We start from the raw sequence: 24,804 nt of genomic DNA, 5'->3' as shown, positions 1-24,804 counted from the left end.
AAATTCCTTCCTGACCACAAATATGGCAATTGGTCTGACCTTGAGCAAAGGGGGCAAGACGCTCTAGCCAGGAATGTCCAGTTTTGGTCCCAGCAAGAGCACTGGCACTGCCAAGTCCCTAGGCTTAGGTGTAGCCAACACACAGTGCCTCCGGGAAGGCTTAAAAACACTGGGGCACACACAGCAAAAAAGGACAGGTGTTGAGGAGGGAAGGCATCCCCCAACCAGTGGCAGTGAACATAGGCAACTGGTAAGGGGTGCATGGGGGTGCAGGTGCCAGCTCGATGGCCAACACTAATGCTGTTGGTAGGACTGGTGCCCCCCTTGACAGGGCTGTTGGCGGCTTCTGCGGGTGCCCCCCCAGATTCAGGATGCACCAGTCAGTCATGGCAATGAAGTCAGTGATTTTCAACCTAGGCACCCCAAAATCCTTTTAAGGGCACCTGGCTCCCGTGCTTGGAGGAAAGAGCCCTCCCCTCACATCTGGTTGGAGTTCTATGGAAGGGCATCTAAGGCGTGAATCCTAAACAGCCTCAGGTGCATGCTTAGCTGAGCCAAGATGAGCACCACACTGGGTATCCTTGTGAAAAAGCGGGCCTTGGGCAGTCTCAGGCACAAAAGTGTAATGCAGGGATTCTGGGTTTTTGGTTGTAGCCTTGTTGGTCTAAGGACATAAGCAGTAGGGCTGTGCAAAACAGCATCATTCCACTTCGACTTCCATTTTGATGGAACAGTGTTTCGTTTAGAGTTTCGTTTCGTTTCATTTCAAAAGCACTGTTCCATTTTGATACGTCAAAACTCTTTGTCTGTTTCGATGCTGTTTTGATGTTTTGCCCATAGCCAGCACCGGGAAGATTGATGCTGCTGCTGGTCTCAGCTGGCAGCACCAGCCTCCTGTCATCTGGCATGCAGATCGGGGGCTCACCCACACCTCCGGGGGTTGCAGGGGCTGTGCTGGACTGCTCCCGGGCATACAAGCCCCCGATCTGGCTTCTAGATCGCAGGAGTCTGGTGCTGCCGCCTGAGGCCAGCAGCAGGCAGGCCTGGGGCAAATCAGCTAGATGAGCTGCTTTGCCCCAGAACCCATGCCCTCGGCATGTCAGCTCTGTTGTGGGGCCCAGGAAAAATCAGTTCATGCTGGGACCTGGCCCCGCCCTGATCCTGGATCCCAAGGTGGCAGCAGGTCCCCACACCCTCCTCCAATCAGCTCTGGTTCAGGGCTGGGGGGAAATCAGCTCATGCCAGGACCTGCCGCCTCCTCAGGATTGGGGTGGCGACGGGTCCGCACACACGCTGATTTTCCCTAGGCCCCACACCAGAGCCAATGTGAGGAGGCGGGAACAGCCAGGGCTGTTCTCCCTGCAGGGCTGGGTCACATGGGACTGCAGAGCCACTCAGAATGCAGCCCTGGCTCTCCCCTGCCTCTCATCACTGGGCTGCTTTGAAAATTGAAACGTTTTGAAACGTCTCCCTGGCTGTGGTTCAACAAATGACCCTTCTTGCACCCCCTGAAATATTACTGAGCTCTGGTGCTTTCCCAACTTGGTCCTTCCTGGACTACCTCTTTTTACATGACCTATGCCTTGACGCTGGGTCAAGGGGTTGGTTGAAGAGGCCAAAACTCTTGAAGGGAACAAGCTAACCTGTTGTAGTGGATAAATGTATTTCCCTGCTTTTTTGAAGCTGCAACAGAATGACTGTCACTGGCACTAATACAGGAAGTCTGAAATGTCTGTTCCAGCTGAAGTGTCTTTGTCTAATCTATTTGTGGAGAGATTATCTACCAATAAGAGGTACAAATAGGTAATCCATGAAAATCTCTGCCAGAAAAAGAAAGTGATATAGTTTATTCTCACCAGCTCTGGCTTTTCTTTTATCACAGCAAGTGTAGCATAGTGTGACCAGCAGAACTCCCTACTGGCGTACCAATCTTGGATTTCACTGGAAAAATAGTAACACTGATTTTTGTACCACATCCAGTCTTCTGGGCAGGATCTGCACTTCCCTGCCATAACAGTGACATTTCCCAACAAACAGAAGGTAATCAGCAGTGAATTTTATTCACATATATCAACTTTCTAAACAGCTCTGAGATAAGTCAATAATCTAACTGGAGAAACAGCTGAAGTTAAATCTGACCTTTGCATTTCTCTTTTGAAGATGGTCACCAGTTTTCTAAAAATTTTTTTTTTTTCTATTTATACGATATGTTTCCAGGTCAAGTCCATGTGGCCAATCTTTATTTTGGGATGTGAGAAGGTCCCCAGTTTCAGCAGAGTTAACTCACACATTTGGGGGATATAAAAGTACACAGACTGTATCATAGAAAAGTTTTTAGTAACTTATTTTGCACTAGTGTAAGAAACAGGGTAGATAGTTGAATCTGACAAGAAAGTATTCTGTAAATATGTGAATTGCCTTCCAGTCTATTTGTGATGATCTATTTTGAGTAGCTGGGGCAGAACTCTTCCAAAACTGCCTGGTATGCAGAGGAAATACATTTGGTACAGGTTGTCAACACGTTAGCAATACATTTAGTGTAGCCCCCAAATTGCTGCCAGAGAAAGTGCTGGAGCTGGGATTTTGCCTCTTCAGTCCCCAATCCCTGGATACCTCTTTAATTCTAGAGGAGGGGGGTGCCACTATGGCATCCTAGTTCTGGCAGGGGAAGGGGGCTCCAGAAGATCTGCTGCCTGCAGCTACCTGTTGCACACCATGGCTGGGGAGCAATTTTGAAGCAGTGCAGCAGACTGCAGAGGCTGTACCCACCTCCTGTGCTGAAGTAGTTTTATTTATTTTTTAATTTCAATTTCTGTCCTCACCCTGGCATAAACGTTACTGCTTCAAAGCAAGGTTGTTTCTGTGTTACCAAGAAAGGAGTTTCCCAGGGAGGATACTACTGGGCCTCAGAATTGTCTTTAGCAGGAAAAACGGGCATTAAGTTTGGAACGTTTTAGTAGTTTTGAGTTCCTGGCAGGAGAAACAAATCTAACATCTAGAAAACAGATAATAGACAAAACACAAGACATCCACCTTAGGCATTTAACATAAAAAGTACAAAACATTAACATAAAAATAGGAACATCAAGGTTTATACTTTAAAAAAAACAAACAAAAAAACCAAATCTTAAATTCTCTTTATCCAAAATAGATGCTTTTCAACATGTGAAGCAAGTCTGTTTCCAAATATTAAAGTGTTCAAGTCGGACATTTAACAGTCCAGAATACAGCTGAAGCCCATGGAACAGAAAGCAAAGTTGGGAGTTCTCTGTTTGGTTTCTTCCCACCTTTCTGCACCGGCATCATCATTAATGCTTCTGATGTAGTGATGAAGACAAGAAATCACAAATTGAATAAAATGAAATTGTTTGATTAGAAACAAAAAACATTTCCAGAGATCAATCACCGTCACCACAGAGCCTAGCTACCTGAACTTTTCTATTGTTTTGAATGTTCAGAATAACGTTTCAGATATGAAAACTCTAGAAATTCTTGAGTGTGTGAATGAGCGTATTTTGCATGTTTTTACAGATTAGCTCTGTTTGGTTATCGTGGAAACGTATCAGTCCTGTTGTACTCTAACTATTACAAGTTAACCTCTCCAAGCAGTGTGGCAGGGGTTTCTGAAGGTGGTTTGGTACACAGCCAAAGCAAGGAATTAAGAATGCCAACTTATAGTTCGCTTTCCTCTAAACCTAAGCAATGTTAAAGGTGACAGGGCTGTGCCAGTTGGAAATCCCTTGGCCACTCCAGTGCCCCCAAAAACAGCAAGTCTAGATGGCCATGCAGCTACTTAACAATTTGCATAGAAGGTTGGAGAGGCTTCCTTTGGCACCTCTAAAGCAATAAATGGTGGATGTCAGGGAGGCCACTAAATAGAGGATAGATCACTCTAGGGATATCTGGTTAGTTCTCCCCCTGTATAGCACTCCTGTCACTGCTGGGGATGGGATACTGGGCCAAATGGACCATTGGTATGACCCAGGATTGAACTACTTATGTTCTTATCTAGTAAAAGCAAATGGCAGACACCTGAACACCCCCCCCCCGCCAGACAGGAAAAAAAATCCCAAAAAACTTGAGTCATTTGTTGTCCCAATTACAGTACAATGGAGGAGCCTCCCCAGGTAAAATGGAAAACCACAAAAGCTGCACCTGTGACTTACTTGAACAAGCTGTGCTCTGTTGACAGTGAGAGATCAAGTGGACTTCTTGACACAGATCCAGTGTCGTAAAGTCATGCAGTCTATAGGAACCACAGCTACCATATTTAGGTATGCACAGGCCATGTTTTGCCCCTCTTTTTCTAGTAAAATTCTGAAACCCCCCCCCCCCCCCCCAAAAAACAGCTTCTATTCTGGAGTTGGTGTTTCAGATAAGCAACAGAACTGCTAAGCATATCTGCACACCTCCCAAAGTCAAAGCCAACCAACACCATTTTATGTTTGGCAAAACCCTCAGATCACTGGAAAAAAAAAAAAAAAAAAAAAAAAAAAAAAAAAAAAAACTTAAAATACATTTGCATATAGATACTTCAAGTCTGCTTTGGGAACAGCTTGGTTTTTTTTCCCTTGGCTTTGATCAGAGATGTGCTTCACCCCACCCCTCCAGGCAGTCACTAGACCAACTCATATGTCATTGATGAAAGGCGATCCATCTACCCACCGCCATCCCTCTGTTTCTTTCCTTAGTTCTATCCAGTAATTTTCTTTTCCTTTATTAGAGTAGATAGTATCCTGTAATTAAGAACAGAAAAGAACAGTTATTGACACCATTTAAATGCTAGAGATAGAATATGAAGAGACTGGTAGAGGTGCAGGCACAGTCCAGGAACAAGCTACCTGATGGCCAGGAGGAGCATTGCAGTCATTCTGTCTCAATCGCCTCTTTGTTCTCTCAGTTAGTTGCAGCCAGGAGCATTTAGTACACAGTATTTGTGGGATTTGGTCTATCAAGTCTTTTCAATATACCGCTCTTGCAGTGTTCTGCCCTGCACTCCACCCCTCTTCAGACTCCCAGTATCCCTTTCTGGCAGGGCTGGGCTCCCTGTTCCTCCAAGGAGAGATCTGAAGGTCTTTTCCAACTGCAGCCTTGCTGAGGAGCCTCTCTCTTCAAGCCTTTTCTACTTCTCAGCCAGGGCTTGGACTTCTTCCCCGCTTGGTCTAGGGGATCACACTTCCTTTCTATGGAAGTGTGCCACTGTGTGCACTTCCCTAGCTCCCAGTATCCATATTCTTCTCCCTGTGCACCTTCACATCTCCAGTAAGACTTGCTCCCAGCTCTTTTCCTGGCTCTAGTTCAGCCAGTGTCCCTTCTTGAACCCCCTGAATTATTACTGGTCTCTAGAATTTTTCCCAACCTGCTCCTTCCTGGCAAACCCCCCCCCCCCCCTTTTTTTTTTTTTTTTTTTTTTTTTTTTTTTATACACATGAACTATGCCTCCACTTTTAGTCAAGTACATGGCTGAAAACCCCCAAACTCTTGAAGGAAACAGGCTACCCTGTTATTTTGGAGAATCTGTATTTCCCTGCCTTTTTTTTTTTTAAAGCAGCCTCAGCATGAGTAAAGTAATACAGAAAGTCTGAAGAGCCTGCTTCTGCTAAAATGTGTTTGCCTAATCTATTTGTGGGGAGATTATTAGCTACAAGTACTAGGTAGAAATAAATGATCCATGAAGATCCCTGCACAAGAAGAAAGTGGCATCTTTTATTCTCACCAGTGCTGATCTTTCTTTTATCACAGCAAGTGTAGCATTGTGTGACCAGCAGAACTTCCAACTGCTGTTCCAGTTTTGCATTTCTTTGGAGAAATAGAAACACTGAATTCTGTACCACATCCAGTCTTCTGGGCAGGGTCTGCACTTCCCTGCCATAACAGTTGCGGCTGTTGTTTCAGTCTCAGTGACAGCTCCTAACAAGCTGAAGGTAATCAGCAGGAAATTTTATTCACACATGTCAACTTTCAAACAGCTTTGAGATAAGTAAATAATTTAAGTGGAGAATCAGTTAAAGTTAAATCTGGCCTTTGCATTTCTCCTTTGAAGATGGTCATTTTGTTTCCTAAAAGATTTTTATTATTCTATTTGCCCAATATGTTTCCAGATCAGGTCAATGTGGCTAATTTTTATTTTGGGGTGTGACCCCCCCCCCAGTTTCAGCTGACTTAACTCAGGCAATTGGGGGGGATATAAAAGTATGCAGCCTGTATTGTTGAAAAGTTGCTAGTAACTTAGTTTACACTGGTATAAGAAACAGGGTAGATAGTTGAGTCTCACAAAAACCATTTCTTAAAGAAGAGAAGTGCCTTCCAGTCTATTTGTGATGGTCTGTTTCGATTACCTGGGGGACACATCTTTCAAAAGTCTCTGGTCTGCAGAGGAAATACATTTGGTACAGGCACTGGCAATGCGCAGGGGGTGCACATGCACCCCCCCCCCCCTCCGAGCGTGGCGGTGCACCCCTTATGAAAAGGCACCACTGGCGGTGTCTGTGGGTGGTTGCCGACCACTGGTCAGTGCTCGCCACTCCCTTACCTCCACCTCCAATGCCACCTGTGGAAGCTTGCCGTACCCCCCCAGCCTCCGGGGGCATGTGGCATTCATCGGTACAGGTTGTCAACATGTTAGCAGTGCATTTAGTATTGATCTACAATTAACGACAGCTATAAACGTGACCACCCACAATGGATCAGGAGCCCAACGGTGGGCAATGTGATGTTTGAACACATCATCCGTTAAAGGCCATCTCCCTTCCACAGAAGGTCTACCCAGCTCTTAGCTTTCACTTGTTTCTTGAACATGGAAAAAGTAGAGCAATTCTCTTGCGGCAAAAAATTCAGAAAGACAATAGTGACAACCACAAATAAATAATCACTAGGGCTGTGCGAAATTTCGCCGGCTGTTTCGTTTAGACTTGTTTCGAGCTCAAAACAAAACGAAGGGCTTTGAAACAGCCTTGAAATGAAACAAGGCCAGCTGAAATGTTTCAAATTTCTAAGCAGCAGCCAGGTGGTGGGATGCAGGGGAGAGCCAGGGCTGCACTCTGAACGGCTCTGCAGCCCCATGTGGCTCAGTCCAGCAGGTAGAGCAGCCCTGGCTCTCCCCACCTCCTGCCACTGAGCTGCACTCCATGGGGCTGGCAGAGCTGATGACAGCGTAGCGCCAGCTCTGCCCGCCTCCTGACACCCAGCTGCGTTCTGATCGGCTCCACCAGCCCCATGGTGCCCAGTCAGGTGGCAGGAGGCAAGGAGAGCCAGTGCTGTGCTACTCCTCCTGCCACCAGGCTGAGTTCCACAGGGCTGCGAGCTGCTGGGCACTGAGCCTGGTGGAAGGGAGGTGGAGTGCAGTCTCGGTGCTGTGTGCTGCCTCCCCCAGTGGGCAGCAAGCTAATGGGCACCGAGTCCAGTGAAGGGAGGCAGAGCGCAGCCCTGGCAGCCCCACTGGGCAGCAGTACTGGGGCTGCTTCCTGAGCGCCCAGTGGTTTTTTGCCCACTGAGGCTGTGCTCCACCTCCCTCCACTGGGCTCAGCACCCAGTTGTGTGGTGGGAGGAGGCAGCGCACAGTGCTGGGGCTGCACTCTTCCTCCCTCCACCAGGCTCAGCACCCAGCAGCTCCCAGCCCCAGTGTGGGGGAAGTGGAGCACAGCACCAGGGCTGTGGTCTGCCCACCTCCACCATGCTCAGCTCCCAGCACAGGTCTGAGGTGGCAGCCTCCTGCCCACGCCCCCAGGAGGGCTCTGCCGGACTCCTCCAGGGGTGCAGGCCCCCAACCTGCCTGTGATCACAGGAAGCTGCTCCTCTTCCAGTTTTGTGCTTCCCCATTATAGCCTATGGGCAAAACATGAAACACCAAAACTGTTTCGACAAAACAGAACGGAACGGTGCTTGTGAAACCGAACTAAACTCTAAACAAAACACTGTTCCATCGAAACAGAAGTCTAAGTGAAACAGTGCTGTTTCACACAGCCCTAAATCACCATGTTTCTGGGGCCAGTGCCTCTGAGCTGTAAGAAGGGATTTGTTGTACTTTGGTTTAACACCAGGGATTCTTCTTGAAAATCTCTGCATTTGCCTTTAAAACCCCATGCAGAGATCTGCACACCTATAAGGGGCAATATTGTGCAGCACCCCTAAAAGCATCTCACAGAACCTCAGTGTCCCCTTCCCCCAGGGCACTTACCTTTCAGCAGCAGTGTCAGCACCAGAACAGCTGTCAGCAGGAGCAGGGCCAGAGCTCTCCACAGCCAGAGGCTGGAGCACGGTCCTGAACCGGACCAGAGCGGGGGTTAGCGGGATGTGGCAGGAGCCCGGCAGCACCGGGGAGGGCGGTGCTGGGGCAGCAGGGGAAGTCCCCGGGGCATGTACTCACCGCCCTGGGCCGCTCCTCCCCCGCAGGGCCCCGGCAGCAGCGGCAGACTAGGCTGCGGCTCAGGGGCGGCGCTGCCCCGTGGGGACCCCGACAGCAGCTACACGCAGCTCTGCAACCTACCTACCCACCCACCCCATGGCCCAGCCTGACTGACTGACAGCCAGCCCAGCTGCATTTAAAGCATTTCAAGCTACGCGCGGGAGGCTCCCATTGGTGCCGGACGAGGAGGAGAAGGAGGAGCCAGCCCGGGCTGCTTGCCAGCGCCCGCATTGCTGGGGGTGCAGCTGATCCTCGTAGTTTCTCTTTCCCTTCTGTTGCAGGTCTCCGGGCCGGGAGCCCGCAATGCACGGGGGTGCGCTCCCTGCCTGCCGCGCGGCGGTGAGCGGGGTAGGGACGCCTCCCTCCCTGGAGCCCGCTGGCCACAGCAGCGACCCACCCCCTCACCATCAACTCCGCGGGGCAGGGCAGGGCAGGGCAGGGCAGGAACCCCGGTCCGGTCCACCCTCGCGCCGCGCTCTTTCTCCTGCCTCGGCGCTGCCGGGCAACCCGGGATCAAACCATATCTTACCAATAACGGCGCTCCGAGCACCTCCTCGACCAATCCGTCTATAAACTGCAGGTGTCCTCCCGGCCAATCAGGCGCGAGCCAGGCGAAAGCGCAACCTGCACGATGCAGCCGGGCGCTCTGCGTCTAGTGGGAATTTGGTAGGCCCCTCTTTTTGTCTTCTTTCCCCCCTCTCCTCTTCTTCCCCCCCCCCTTTTTCTTCACTTATTTCCCCTCTGTTTCTCTTTTTTTCTTTCTCTTTGCCTCTTTCTCTCTGTCATTACGACACACTTAAAGAACAACACACAACACAGGTAGTATATGACTTTTTTTGTCACCAGGTTTTGAATTTTTAGAGAACCTGGTGTTTATTGTACACCCCCCTCCAACATTTATGGTTAATAACTATATTAATATGCAGTGCATCCTGCCGTGTACTGCCCACCCTGGTTTTGTTTTTCTGGCATGGCAGCACTCCAGCACCTTGCAAGGTAGACACTGCGGGGTTTTCAGCACTCCAGCCAAAAACATTGCCTACCCTTGAGCTACTGAAATGTGGGCGAAACAGAACTGCCATTCGGGGGATCTACAACACATTGAACACAACCGTAAAGCAAAGCTCCATTTACAATTTTTTAGGGGTTTGACAGTGCTGGTCAAACTATGGGGAACGGAAAGGGAGTAGGTTAATGATGAAATCATGAAGGTGCAGTGAGGCAAGAGGAGTGTTTGTGAAAGAAATATGAAATGTCAGTAGCAACAGTAGGGTTGAGGTTTTCAGACTGGAGAGGCCACTAAGAGCATTGTATTTGGAGTTCAGAAGGCCTTTATCTTGCAACCCTCACCTGACGTCTGCAGAGGTTTGTCCATCATCCATTCCAAAAACGGTTTAATAGAACAGTGACCGGCTGGCCGAGCCACATTGTTGAGTCATCTCCTAGCTGGATAGCACGCTGGCTGGTGCCAGATCCTGCTCAGCTGCCCTCGCCATCAAAATATCGCAGATGAGCATCAAGTTGCTGCTGCCTGGTTTGGGGTTTCTGCTCCTGTAGCCAGTGAGGTCCAGGTCACTTCTGGTATCCCTGACTGGTCAGGCCTGTGTAGCAGAAAGCCCCCTTTTTTTCTTGCCTGCATTTGCTTTCCCCTCTTTGGATATGTTTCTCTTCTTCTGCCTTTTCTTCCTTCCTCTTTCTTTCACTATAAGATAAGGAATTGTGTTTTAAAGTTTGTATGTGTACATTTTGTATCTCCCCTTGTATTTTGGTATTTTTTATCTATTTGTGTGCCATGGCATTACTCTTGTAGCTTATATTTTATACTCTTCACCTTTTAACTAAATGTGTTTTAGTTTTAGAAATAAGTTATACACTGTAACAATGTTAACAAGGGCAGGAATCAAACAGCTGCTTCCCGGTATCAGGCAGGCCCCTGAAATAGCCAGTGAATCAGTGATTGAATGCGTAACACAGTAGCAGGGGTTTAGGCTGTAGCCGTGTTGGTCTAAGGACATAGGCAGACAAGGTTCCTTGGGTGAATTTGATATCTTTTATTAGACCAACCCAAATGGTTGGAAAATAGTTATTAAGCAAGCTTTTGGGTTCAAAAACCCTTTGTCAGGCTAAGGCAGCTTCAGCAGTTGGTGTGTGCTCTTCGGTAACAAGCAACGTTTAACACCTATGGAAACCGCAGATCACCCAAGGGAAGAAATCAACAGAAGACAATGTAGCAACCAGGAAATCTCTAAACTTCACTGTTCAAGGGCTAGAAGCCCTGGTCTGAGTTAATCAATGCCGGGGACCAACATTTGAGGCTGAATATCTCTAGATCAACCGCTCCCAGAGTCCAGTTCATGACAATGGTAAATTCATCAACGGACTCCCAAACCAGCACGTACATGCGGATGACCCCTGGGGCTGACAGATGCCATCCAGTAGCCACTGAGGGGGAAGTCCCACAAGGGTCAAAGACCCCTGGATTGGGCAAACCTGAAAACAGGAGTCACCAAAGTCTGCCAAGGACAGATAAAAAGCATTGAAAAGTGACCCTCAGCAGCGCCCTCTTGATCTCTAACTTGACCAGCACCCGACCTGTCCTGCCAGAAGGACCAGCCGGCGACCTCCTTCTGAAGCATAACACCATGCTGGAAGAAGCCTCAATTGGCCATCCACGGCAGACTCCAGCGCTTGTGCGATAGGTATACCCGACTCTGCCCCCCCCCCGCCCAAACATTTCTAGCTCACTACTACTATGTGTGTGCATGTGTGTGTGTGAGAGGGGACCAGCCCCAAGGTTTATGATTTGACTTCATTACACTGTTTCAATCCACCTAATAAACCAGAATTTTAAGGATCTTGAGTTGGACATTTGTAGCCAACACCTGTGTCCCCCTTGGGGAGCTGTCTGGAGGTGTTGTGCAGCTGAATGGCCTCAGCCAGGTATCTATGACTGCAGGGTGCATTGGGCACATCTCCATTATCAGGGATGTTTCTGCAAAGTGGACTGACGCACTGTAGCTCAGGCTCCTGCAAGGGCAGGCTTGGGGGCTCTCTGGCCCTGGCCCATCCTTCTCCAGCACCACAGGGCCAGGGTTCCAGCCCCCAGTGCCAGCTTCAGTTTACAGCTGTCGGGTGCCTGTGGAAATTGGAGTTCAGGGCTAGGTGCAAGCACAATGACAAACAACTTGGATAGGAGAACAATCCTGGACCAGCAGCATTTAGCAAGTGTGGAGCAGAAGAGAGGGGTGGTCCCAGGGACTCCCTGTTACCCAAGGGCAGTACCTGGATCACCAAGGAGGAGGCATTGTGAGGACAGCTGCTGGCCTGGCTGAGGCCTGAGGGAGAAGATGGAGAAAACAGAGCTTTTCTCCTGAATGTAGCACTGTCCTTTTGTTCTCAAGAAACTTGTCTTGCACACCAGTATCTTGTCACAACCCAAAGTTGTGAGTTTTTGTTTGTGTGCGCTTCGGCAACGCTAAATTATGTTCCCGCTAAAATTGCAGCTTCTTTGCACGGTGGAGTTTTCCGCTGCAGAGGAGAACCCCGGATGCAAAAGAAGTTCCCGCCATTTTGTAGCTTTCTTTGCAGTGTGCATTTCTTCTTTGCAGCACAGAAATGCACTTTGCAAGGAGTTCCCGCCATTCGTATTCAAATTTGTGCCCCACCATTGGCTAGTTCTAAATTACGCACACGTGGCGGCTAGCGATTGGCTTGCTAGCCGTATAAAAAGCTTGAGTGGTTTCCACCCAAGTTAGAGGACTCCACGAACATCAGAGGAGGAGACTTCACCCTGTGTGAAGATCTCTAAGCGCTGCAGATCCTTACGGACCCAACGCATTTCAAGAAGGCAACAGAGGTCTGATCAGCCTCTAGCCTCTCCCCGTCGCCGAGCGCAATCCTAGACGTATCCCTATCCTATATACCCAATTTTCAAACCCACGGAGTCTAAACAGCTCCGGGGGCCTGGGAACCGAACAGAACCCATGGAGCTTCGACAACTCTGTGAGGAAAGAATTGCCGAACCCGCGGAGCCTAAACAACTCCGGGGCCAAAGAACCGAATTTGTCGGAGTCCTCCAACGAGGATTTAAGCGGAGCTGCACCTGGAAACTGTCCAGCCTACACCGCGACCATCTTGGGTGTAAGTAAATAATCTTTTCAATCAACCACTACGCCTCTGTGACTAATTCTAGCCCACACGTGCCTTGCCGCCGCGCGGCTTTATCCGGCCCCGCGTGCCCGGGCTGCTGGCCAGAGCCTGCGTGCGCAAAGACGGGCCCAGCTCGCCCCCGGCCCGCACATATCTATGGATGCCTTACAGACACAGCTTAACAAAAGTGCCAGTTCTTGCAATATTGGTGTTTCTTACATAGCAACATGAGTCCAGGAGAATCTATTCTTTCCTAGCTTTTGCCATCATGGTTACAGAGGAAAGCTAGAAAACATGAATGGCAAAGGTCAAAAACTAGATATTGAATAAAATACTTCAAATGTTATTTTGGGAAACCTGGCCTTTGATTTGTTGTTGAATGGCTGAAGTTGGCAATATTGAAATGTAACCCTTGGCATGCGACGCTACCTGTTCAGGACTTGGGGTGCCAGGTAGCTTTACTCCTGCTCAGCTCACCTAGGAGTGGCCAGAGGCTCCCTGAGAGGAGGGCCTCCCTTTCACAATGGAGAGACCTTGCAGGTTCAGGAGTAACTATTTACAGAAATGTAATTACATACAGAAAATAATTGTTGTATGCAAGCAAATATTAAATACTATCAAAAGTTTGCAGTGCTCTGCTTACAATACACAAGGATGGGTTTATACAAAAAATAACAGTTGCTAACTATTTACACTTTAGGGGTGATCAAGATAACAAATACAAAACCAATAACCCCTGCAAAACACAAATTCTTCCCCATGCACCTCCGTGCATGCTTCTCCGTCTGTGCACAGAGCCATTACACAGTTGAGCCACAGAGGAAGAGCAAACTACAGCTGCAAACCAGGCAGCACCTCTGGGCTCACTTCCCTCTTTTGGCACTCAGGCAAACTGAGGCTTTCCCCCAGGTCATGCTTCCCTGGGTCTTAGCCCACACCAGTGCTGGGGTCTCTCCCACCCAGCTGACCCAGTCCCACCACAGTCCTTTCCCCAGCCACTCACACAGGGGGTTTATCACTCTTACCAACCCCACAAGTCTCTAAGCCCAGCGGGGAATCGTCTTCCTGCCCTCTAGGTCCTTCCCGGGGCTGTCTCTCCACTCTAAGGAACTTGTTCGGTTCACTCACAAACTCCCCGTGCTCGTCCTAGGGGTCTGCTCTCTCTTGCTTGACCCTTTAGGTGCTCCACTGGCCCATGCTGCCCACAAAGGGTCCAGCAGTCAGCCAGAGTGGGCCCTCACTGCAAGCTCTTCCCAGCCCTGCTCGCATAGCACACCCCTCTTTCTCTACTGCAGCCACAGGGAGACACTTCTGATTTATGCGAGCCACCCAGCCAATCCCTGGGCTCGAATTTTCCTGGGCTCCCAAACTGCTTTTTGAATCTTGCATCCCCTTGCTGGGGATAATAATGAACTACAAATATGGTGCCCCTGTTGGGACTATCTTGCATCCCCTTGCTGGGGATGAGACTAAACTACAAGCATGGTGTCCCTCTTGGGGACAATCTCCCTCAAGCCTTTAGGCAGAGCCCAATGTAGGACACTCAAGAAGGTAAATGCCCTTTAAACTGCCTGTTACATCAGTAAGAGTGCACAAGGGGTAGAAAGAGGTCTCCTAAAGTAAAGAATAAAATGTGGTTAAATCTGCTTTTTGATGAAGGTCCAGTCAGTGATTTGTGTGGTGGAAGTGACTGAATTAAGTATACAGCAACTATGATAGTGCATCAAAATTATGTCTTTGTCCCATAAAGATAAAAAAATACATTACAACCTACATCTGTGAACTCTCTCCATCACTGAGATGCAGCATAGCATGAGGTAGAGCATTACAGCTACCTGCCAGTGTACAGACTGCCGTACAAACACTTAAGACAGGAAGAGAAGAATACCTCCTCCATGGGATAGATGCAAAGAGCATGTGGACAGAGGGAATGCAAATGCTTGTGTTACTGAAGAAAGTGCATGGGATTGTTAACAACTGCGTGTGATTAGGACCTTGGATTTTAGGACGTATCCAAAAGGCCGCAATCCAAAATCTCTTACCACACTGATGCTGCATTAGTTCAGTATTGCCTAAGAGGGAAGAGTGTTCCTGATTCACCAGCAAAGGCCCTGAGGCAGGTGGACACATTCGGAGCAAACAAAGAGGAGATTCTGGGACCTGGGTAGAAACTGTGATAAATGGGAGAAGTGGAGGTGACTAAGAGCTGAAACCTTAATGGCACCGCTCATTCTGTGTCACTTTTACCCAGGCAAAGAGCCTGCCAAAAGCTGCTTCTCTCAGGTGACAATCAGATACCCCCAGACAGGACGGGCTAAGGCAGAGGGTGTACAGGGCCGGCTATGGATCTCCTGATGGAAAGTGAGAGTGGAGATGAATCTCAGTGCCTGCAAAGCTGTGTGCATCAGGGTAGGTGTAGGCTCTTTGGCACGATGGGAAATAGAAGACTTGTCCTTTCTGTGTAACGTTTGGGGAATGCCCTGGGCATTTGGAGATGGAAGGTAACACATGGATGACATGAACACCCCAGTTCTGTCCCTTTGTGACTGTGGCCCTGTTGCAAGATGCCAAGCCAGGAACCCTACAGACTACAGCTCTTAAGCACGGACCAGGCAAAGTGTAAGCCAGTGTCTATTAAACTGAGTTACATGTCCCCCAGGTGCATACAGTGACATTATAGAGGGTGCCTGAGTGTAGGAGACAGGGATTTTTGACTGGGGTAGATCAGTGCTTTTGCTGGAACTGAACTCTGGAGGTCATCATGGTAAGATTGTTGGCTCCACTGGGGATCAAAAAGGATTTTTACTTCATGGTCAGACTGGTATGGTTTTTTGCCTTCCTTTGTACTGAAGGACATGGTCCTCTTCCTTGGACTGCTTCAGCCTGTTTCAACAAACTACCTCCTGTTTTTGCAGCAGCAGGACATGGGCAGTGCCCTCATGCTCCCTGATTTACCTTGTTAGGGTATTCTTGTTATTTTGGGGAGTTGTGCCTGGTTGTTGTGTGCAGCATTTTTAGGGTTTGTGTTTGTTTGGAATGGGTTAGATGGACACTTGTCAGGGATGGTTTAGATAGCGATGAACCTGCCATCAGCAGGGCTAGATGAGCTCCTGAGTGTCTTTCTACTGCTACTTTTCTCTAATTCTTTGAAAGCAGAGCAAGGAATAGAGGAAATGAGAATGGAGGGACAGAAACACTGAAGAACAGCTTTGCAACCACTCTGAGGTTCCTGGGGAGGCTCTGTTGATGTTGATGTCAGCTGATTACACTTATGATTAGGGCAGAGCTCCCAATCAGCACCATCACCTCTCCAGCCAAAGGGGTGGCTGACGAAAAGGTCTCTCACAGAGACTGCTGGCCCAAGCTGACCTACTCTGGCTCCCCAGAGTGGGCTAGAGGCCTCGCTCAGTTTGTTAAGAAATTGATTCACACACACAGTGGTTGTAACAAACGAACTAGTTCTTGTTCATAAAACAAAGAGAAATAACAACAAGGCAACACAGGGGACAAACAAGGTGCTACAATACCAAAACTGGGGCAGAGAGCAAGGAGATCACAGTGAAGGTCCTCCCTGAGACTTCTGACAGCCAAGGAGTAGGGACCTACCTAATTCATGGAGGCTGCCTCCAAATTTTGTGGTCCCAGAATGGTGCCAGGGACCATTTTTGCAGTGGAGGGCAGCACCTCCCACACCTCTGATTGGCCAAGGGATCCCAGAAATCCTGCCCTCCCCAGAGAATGACAGATGGCCATGTGTCAATCTCCAGGGAGGGGTGGAACTTCTCCAGCCAATCAGAGGCATGGGGAGGCTCTGCTGTGATGCACCACAAATCCTCCCCCACTGCAGCTCTCCCCACCCCCATTTTCCTGCTTTTTTGCAGTCTCCATGGTGGGGGACCTAACAAATTTGTGGTTTCTGTGAAAATCACAAAATTGTGAATTTGGTGGGTCCCTACCAAGGAGGCACTGTGCTGCGCTGTTGCTGGGCAACGACCAAGGGTAAGAGGATGAACAGGGACAGGCACCACAAGTCTCATCACTTTTCAGACCCATTTGGGACAAAAGACAAGGCAGAAACACTACTCAGGGAGGGAGCTATTTGCTCAGCCAATCTCTTGAGTAATGACTGCAAGCATGAATGTTCTCTTCTCAAAAGTAGGACAGAAGGTTAAAACTTCAAACCTGGCAGAAAACTCCAAACATCGGTAAACTGTGCATGCCTCAAACAAACTATACGTGCATACGGTGATTCACAACACTAATAGTGCATATTAACTGAATGACTGAAACCTGGGGCATGGTTGAAGGTGGTTGTAGGACAGGTTGAAACTGGTTGTAGTGACATAAAGAGTCCCTTTGGGCTCCTATACACGTGCAGGGAGCCTGCTTCGATGCACTGGAAATCCAGCGTGTCAGAGCAGATTCGATTAATCGAGTCTGCTGGAGTGCAGAAATTAATGTGCTCTAGCAAAATCTGGTGTCACGTGTATCAGCATCCCCGCACTGAAAATTGGTGGTGGGATGCTTTGAACTAAAGCTCATTTGATGACATGTAGCAGTTCGCTAATTAAAGCGCCCCTCCTCCGCCCACACACCTCCTGAAGCACATGTAAAAATGCCCTTTGATATTGTCCCTGAGACAGTACCTCTGGGGCACCCAAGGTGCTGGCTGTAACATGAAATGTCCCCACCATGTCTGCTTGAGTCTGTGCCCCTTCCTGCCTTTGGTATTTCTGAGGCTTCTGACCAGCTGTAATTACAGCCAAGATTTCCAGAAGTGTCTAGTGACTGGGGTATCATGATTTTTGGATGTGCACCTTCAGGCTCCTTGAAGAGACTGGATTCTCAGCAAGCTCAAAGCCGTTGGGCCATAGGAAGGTTTTCCAGGTTGGGAACCAAGGATCACATGGCTCTTCTGACTGCTCTGAATGAGCCAGCGAGCAGAAGTCACCAGAAGGAAAGGGTGCTTGGTCTCCTCTCCTCCTCTTGGTCTCTCCATCTGCTCCACTCCCCTGAGAGATGGTAGCATTTGCACATTCCCTTTTGGGAGTGGGCAGCCATTTCTTCCCTCACAGGACATTTGTGAGCTTAGATTTTTCCATTCCATTAGAGTTAAAGCAGCTCCTCCAGGCCTGTCAGCTCCGTGATGTCTCTGTGGTGGTAGAAGGAAAGCACTTTCCATGTCAAGCACTCTCTGCAGTACTGACCTCACGGTAGCAGGGCATCCTAGGGTGCAGCACAGGCCAGTTACCCAGGGGATGACCTAACAGCGTGGCCTAATGGAGGCAGCCCAACGTACCATTACACTTCTCTTTGGTGACATCTTACATGGTGATGGTTACAACTGCTGGATGCTCAGATGCATGCTACACTATTCACAGACTCCTAAGATACATTCTTTGAAGCAAGCGTGAAGCTGACAGGGCCACAGCTGGGAGCTCCCCACAGTGGGAATTTGCAAGACCCTGTGCCATTATATAGCTACATCAAGTGCATGTTGGAAGCTACCAGGATCTTTATCTAGGCACAGAGTTGTTTGGAGGTGGGGCACAGGATGGAGATAGTGTGAAGGGGACTGAGAGAGGGAATAAGAAGCAAGGCTGAGTAGTATTGAAGGGGAAGCAGAGGATGAGGGCAGAAGGAAGCAAAAGATAAGGCAAACAAACAGCGGCAATCTGCCTCTGTTCTCGCCAAAGAAGCCTGCTGCCTGACAACAGGAGAACGAGATTCGGGCTGCCAGAGCTGCTAGCATGTCAGAAGAGAGGGGAGTTCTGGGAGGAATCTGGTTCCCTTGTGCTGAGGTGGGGAAGGTTCAGGTGGAACCTTTCATTCAGAAAGGATCCAACACAAGCAGTCCTTTCACAGCAATCGGCTCTTACCATCGACAAGGTTACTGGTGCAGTGATCACACTGGTGCTCCACACTGCAAAACCAGGATGTACTGCTGCTGTGCCAGACCACCTTCCTGCAGTTAGCTGGTTGCCCGTAATGTTTCAGGACCCGTGGGGCAGCTCCAGTGCTCACCTGCTCCTGGGGCCACCACTCTGAGCGTTCAGGGCCCACTGATGGAGGTGCACGGTAGTGCACGTACAGCAGCATTTTTCAACCTCTTCATGGTCAGAGCACCGTCCACCACTTTCTTCAAGGTGGCGGCAACCTTGGTGGAGACCCTCAGTTGGAGGTGACTTAACTTACCTCGCTGCTTCTCACCCAGCTGCTGCTGTCTCCAGTGCTCCATGCCCCTGCTGCGCAGCCAGCCTGGGAAGAGCTGTGGCACATGCATACGCTCCCTCTGTATTAGAGCTTGAATCTACCTAGGAGCTGCTTGCTGTTGTGTGGCCCAGCCCCTCTTACACTCCTCCTGGAAACAGAGGCATGGCTGCAATTGTTTTGTGCAGCTCTATATCTGGGAGGAGAATGGCATGAGCCAGACTCACAGCACCCCAATTGAAAAAACATTGGTGTAGAGTGAGGTTGATGGCTGTGTTAGTCTGAAGTCAAACAGAAGGCAGGGTAGAGGTGTATCTTGAAGTGTAGACTAACCAGATGAGAAATGCATCAGCTTTTGTAGACAACAGCTAATGCATCTGGCAAGGTGAACTATTGCTTATGCATCTCTGATTGAGTAAATCTATAACGTGTGACTCTACTTTGACTTTGGCTAATGTGTGAGTAAGCACAGCTTGTTGTCTCTAGTGACAGTGGGTAAGGATCAGGTATGACTGACAGGATTGTTACCCTAATCTGCTGGAGGTGCCACTTCTTGCCCTCACTGGCCATGCACTCTGAGCATGGCAGACACTGGGGGAAGGAATTCCTCTAGAACTCAGGGAAACAAAGAAGAGCCCTCAGCCCTCAGGGTCCCTGACCCCAGACTGGACTGCCCTCACTGTCTCAGCCCTCTGGCGCCTGACCTCAGGTCAAGCTACTCACTGCCTCAGTGTCCTCTGGGTCCCTGACCCCAAGCTGGGCTGCTTTTGATCCCTGTGGACTCAGCCTTCCCAGGCTTAGCCTGCACCAGCCCAAAGCTCTCTGGGTCCCCAACCCCAGGTGAGGCTGCCTGGACACTGAGTGCCCTCCAGGCACCCCTCCGAGGCCTCCACATCTTGCTCATCGCCACAGCCTAGTCCTCTGGTTCCAAGCTCAAAACAGAACATATACAGAAGCAAGCTGCTTCAAAGCAGCCCACCCTCCTCTGCTGCAGCAGCTGGCTGCTGCAGCAGAAGAGGGTGGCTGCCTCTAGAGACCAGAGTAGCTTCTTTTGATGACTTCCCTCTCAGCACAGTCCTCGGGGCTTCTCTGTCCCCAAGTTCATCCTTTGGGCTCTACTCATGGCCCTACAGGCTCTAACTGGGGCCTCCTGGTCCTGACTATTCCTTAGGGGCCCTAATTGTGGCCTCCATCCTCCCCATAGCCACACCTATACCTCACAGGTCTTACTCTAAATTCAGTCCCTGGGTTAAGGCATTTGTACACATGCTTGCACTGCAGCACCGGACACTTTTAAAAGTGCCTAGCACTACAGTGCATACAATGGTGAAATGCACATCAGCAGTGAGAAAATGACAGTGGCATGCTTTTGAACTAAAACACACTGGACTAACACACATTGAAAAGACTTGAACATTGGAGGTCCGGGCTTGGAATGGGTGGAGGAATCAGTTAACAGGAAGTCAGTGCAGCAGCTACAAAGGACCTGAGGCAGGGGGATAGATTAGGAGTAAATAGAGAGCAGGTTCCTGGATGAGGGAGGAAATCATGGTAAATGGAGGAAGCGGAGGTGACCGGGAGCTAAAATCCTAATGCACAGCTGATTCTGCATTGTCTTGGGGAAGAACCTGCCAAGACTTGCTTCTCTAGGGTGACAGTGGGTATCTCCTGGCAGGCCTAGCTGAGGCAGAGGGTGCCCAGGGCTGGCTGTGGATTTCCTGATGGAAGGCGACACTGGAGATGACCCTCAGTCCCTGAAGAGCAGCCTGTGTCCCAATAGGCTTATGCTCTGTCTCTTGCACATTGAACACGCTGTTAGGAGTTCACTTTTTGAAGAAAGCATGCATTGAATTTCTTACAGATGCTTCCCCAAGCTCTTTACTAACACTGGTTGGAAACAATTTGGCAGTTGTCATCGTTTGTCTTATCATGTAGGCAACTGTCAATCCTTTGAATCATGGTGTACACATAAGAGGTCTAGTCAGGTGCCTGATGAATCTGCTTCTGGCTGACAAGTCACATTGAGAGTGACAGATTCATACGATGTCTGTGTTGGACTCCAGGTTTACAGCATACTGCTTTCTTCTTTCTCGCTTTACTTCCACCCTCTGGATCAAAGCCACTTCATGCTGAACCAAGTGCCAGATGTTCCCTCCAGATCAGACAGTATTCTGCACACTCCTTCCAGCTTTCTATGTTGATGTTGAATGACTTCATATCATTTTTGCACACATCATGGTACCATCATAGAGGGCAAGTCTGCTTTCTAAAGCCATCTCAAATTTCACTATACAAAATATTTTTGGGGATACAGTCTCCTCCCATTCTTCTGAATTACCGATCCATGCAACCTCTTCTTCTTAACAGTGGTTTCTAAGTGTGTCAGTCTGCACGCTCCAGTACATCTGTGTTTGGTATTCTGTCTTCCCATTTTATATTCAGTATCTTACTCAGACATGTAACGTGGAAACGGTTTAGTCTCTTGATGTGCCTAGTATACATAGTTTATGTTTCTGAATCATATTGCAGGAATGACAGCACACAGATCTTGTAGATTCTCATCTTCACCTTAGCTCATAGTTTGCTGTTAATCCACTCATGTTTCTGTAATAGCTCGAAATTCTTAGCTGCTTTTCCAATGATAAATGCCATCATTGCTGTTCTTGTATGCATGAAGAAGCAGAATGAAAAGTCAATGTTAAAAAGCACAGGGCCTAAGACATAACCTGGTTTCAACCCACTCTTGATGTCAAAGGCGTTTGATCCTTTTTTTTCATACACCACTACAGTTGCCTTCATACCTTGATGTAATGAGCGAGTGATGTTCTGTAGTTTGGTGGAACAGCCCAGTTCCTTTGGAACAGTAAAAGGGTCCCATCTGCTGATTGTATCGAAAACCTTCATCAGATCAATGAAGACTATGTCCAGTTGTATTTGTTTTTTCTCTGCACTTCTCTTGTAGTTACTTGACTGAAAATACCATACCAATGGTGAAGCGTCTTGAGTGGAAACCGTATTGACTTTCAGGAAAGATTCTTTCACCTAGAGACTGCAACCTAGGGAGCATAATGCGAATGACAATTTTTCCAACACAGTTCAACAGGGAGATACCTCTATTTTTGTCTCAGTTGCTTCTATCCTCTTTGCTTATGTATACTTTCACAAACTGAGCATCTTTGAAATTTTGCAGTACCACTTCCTTTTTCCAACAGAGCAGTATAACTTCCTGAAGCTTTCAGAGTCCTTTGTAGTTGGCACATTTGTAGATTTCAGCAGGCAAACAGTCATTGTCAGATACCTTGCTCCCAGGAATTGATTTAATGGCTTCCTGCAAATCTTCTAATGTAGGGCCATTGTCCAAATCCATCATAACTTTGAACTGTGGTAATCCTTCGAGCTCTGCATGTTTGTTTTCAGTCTCATTGGAGTATAGAATTCCATAGTGTCCAGTCCACTCTCAAGTTGTTGTTTATCAGTCATGCCATTTCTGTTGAAGTCTTTTAGTGGAGCTGTTTTCTACTTGACTGAACCAACTGCTCATTTGATGGCTTCATACATTCCAAGGCTATCACCTAGGTCAGCTGCTTTCTGATTATCATCACAGAGTTTCAGACAAAAATCTTGGGCACAACTCCTAGCCTCCTTTTGCATTTCTGTTCAAGCCTTTCTCAGATTGTCTTGGGTTATGGTGTTGGGATATTTCTTATAGTTGGTTAGCACAGTCCTTTTATACCCAACCAGCAGTAGAAGGGTTTCAGAGTGCTCTTCAAACCAGTCTGCATTTTCCTTGCATTTTTTTTGCAGAATGCTGTTACAGCAGCATTGTACCTGTTAGTTTTTAAGCTTTTGCAAGCCTTGGTGGCTAAATTGTTATGTCAACTTGCTTTCACAATTTCTTCATTGAATAGTCTGCATTTTGCTGTGTCTTTAGTTTGGCTGATGTCTGTCTGAGGACAGCTGGTGGTTTTGCTATGGTGGATCTTTTTTACATTGATTCTGACTTTGCAGCAAACTAAGGCATGTTCAGTGTCAAAGTCAGCACAGTGATAAGACCTCATATGCAGGATTTCTTTCAGGTGGTTACTCCTGGTCAGTTCTAGATCTAATTGGTTCCCTGATCTTGGATGTTTCCACAATGTCTTTCTTGTGATTTTCCCAGCAAAGTAGGTGTTGATAACACATAGATCTTTGTTTCTACTAGGTGGGGATTTTTGGTGGGGGGAGGAGGAATGGATTGTTTTTAGTAGGAACAAGTCCTGGTTCTTGTCCTTTGACCTTGAGAGATAAAATAGAAAGAGCTCACAGCCAGAATCCTATTGCACTTCACATGCCCAAATAGCCACTTAGCATGTATAGGAGGCTGCACACTGGCTGGGCAAATATGCAGGTCTGTACAGATGTACCCAAGTCTGACACCCCTGACTGCCAGGAGACAGTAAGATTATGGCCGGAACAGGTTCCCATATTCCTTCGTATTTTCTAGTCAGTTGATTGTAACTATGAAAACTGATGAGCTTAAACACTGTGCATACAGGATTTTGTAAGGTAAAGTTGCAGCCATTTGTTTAAACTTTGCCAGAATTTTTCTGCATTATGCGAAAGTGTGGGGTTTTATAACTTTCCACACTTCCCATCATCCCTTGGGTGAGCAGATTACTAGAAATGTGTGAGGTTTGATGCCCCAAAGAGTTCATGCAGATATTTCACAGCAAAAAGGTTGTGTGCTGTGTTATATGTGAACTTTTAGAAGGAACAACAAACTAGCTATGGAATGACACCTTCTAGACTGGACACCATATTCTAGCTTGGACCTAAGCAGCACCGAGTCTTTAATAACAATGTTAAACAGTCTTGAACAGAGTCTTGTTGAACCCCACTTGAGACTTTCTGCCCGTCTGATATTCATTCAGTAACAATTACTTGGCGCTTGCAGATATTCAGCCAATTATGCATCCACTTACCAGTACTTTGGTTTAGGCCACATATTTCCATCTTAACTGATGTGACTAGCATGTGGGACTATGCCAAAAGCCTTACTGAAGTCCATGCATATAATACCCACTTGCATTCCCCTTATCCACCAAATTGGTTACTTGTCAACAAAGGAAATCAAGTCGGGTTGTTTATGACAATTAAATGCATGGTTCCTAGTAGTAACGCTTTCATCATCCAGCATTTTATACACTCACTTCCTATTTGTTCTAGTAACCTCCCAGGTATTGAACCTCCCAGACTGGTCTATAAATCCTCAAATCTTCCTTTTTCAACCCTCTTCTCCCTCCTTTTCCTGGGTATGGTAATCCCAGAACCCCCACCCCTAAGTCTATGGGCCTTTGTACACTCAACAAAATTGGCTTTTAAAGCAGCTTAAATGCCCTTTTGCTCTGCTTTAATGGCATTGCTGTTTGCACGCTCAGCAGCATATTCCACTTTAAAGGTGATGCTGTTTGCATGTTTGGCGGCATATTCTGCTTTAAATGACTTTGTGACATAGCAAGATAAAGTCCCTTTGAGATATTTTAGTTTGCTACCTAACAAAGTGCAACAGTGCATGGGGCTCTGGAAGCCAATGTGCTCAGGGAAGCTCAGGCTTGGCAGGCTGCCAGTGACTTGTGCACCATCCCCGCTGCCTTCCCCCACCACCAGCACACCCAGCCACCCTCCTGCCACCTTGCCTCTCTGCCCCAGTGGCAAGCCAGCTGTTCCTAGGTGGTCCCAGGCGGCAGGAAGGCAGTGGAGCTTACCTGGCTCTCCCGTGGTGGGGGGGAGGGGGATGAGCGCCTGGAGGGTCAAGTGGTCCCTGAGCTGTGAGGAACATTGGTGTTTCCCTCTGCGGTGGTCACACCCCAAAGGCTGCACCCACCTGCTGCCACCCGGCCCTGGCGGGAGTCCCGGGGTTCACCACAGTCATGGAGGGAAGCATTGGGCCCGCATAGCTTGGGGGCTGTGTGACTTGGCTGCAGCCAGTGCAGTCAGGCTTGACTAAAGAAAAAAAAAGAGGTGAGGAGCCTGATCTCTTTTTTTTTCCCTTCCAGAGCCTG

At 48.3% G+C, this 24,804-nt stretch overlaps 1 long non-coding RNA gene across 4 annotated transcripts; it reads right to left on the bottom strand.

The window, feature by feature from the left end:
• Positions 1–2,040: 2,040 nt before the first annotated feature.
• On the bottom strand, positions 2,041–8,898 carry LOC109284326 (uncharacterized). 4 transcript variants are annotated; one of them, XR_009461892.1, is made up of 4 exons: positions 8,366–8,790; positions 8,177–8,260; positions 4,842–5,918; positions 2,041–4,736 (listed from the first exon to the last, which is right to left on the bottom strand). It is a non-coding gene; the product is annotated as an uncharacterized LOC109284326 (long non-coding RNA). The 4 variants fall into 4 exon arrangements; XR_009461888.1 differs by having other exon boundaries at positions 5,717–5,918; positions 8,366–8,781; XR_009461890.1 differs by lacking the exon at positions 8,366–8,790 and adding an exon at positions 8,810–8,898 and having other exon boundaries at positions 2,041–5,918.
• Positions 8,899–24,804: the final 15,906 nt, after the last annotated feature.

The sequence above is a fragment of the Alligator mississippiensis genome, chromosome 4, assembly GCF_030867095.1.
Source record: "Alligator mississippiensis isolate rAllMis1 chromosome 4, rAllMis1, whole genome shotgun sequence".
Classification (NCBI taxonomy): domain Eukaryota; kingdom Metazoa; phylum Chordata; order Crocodylia; family Alligatoridae; genus Alligator; species Alligator mississippiensis.
The sequence above is the reverse complement of the archived record's forward strand: the minus strand, read 5'-3'. Positions and strand labels throughout refer to the sequence as shown.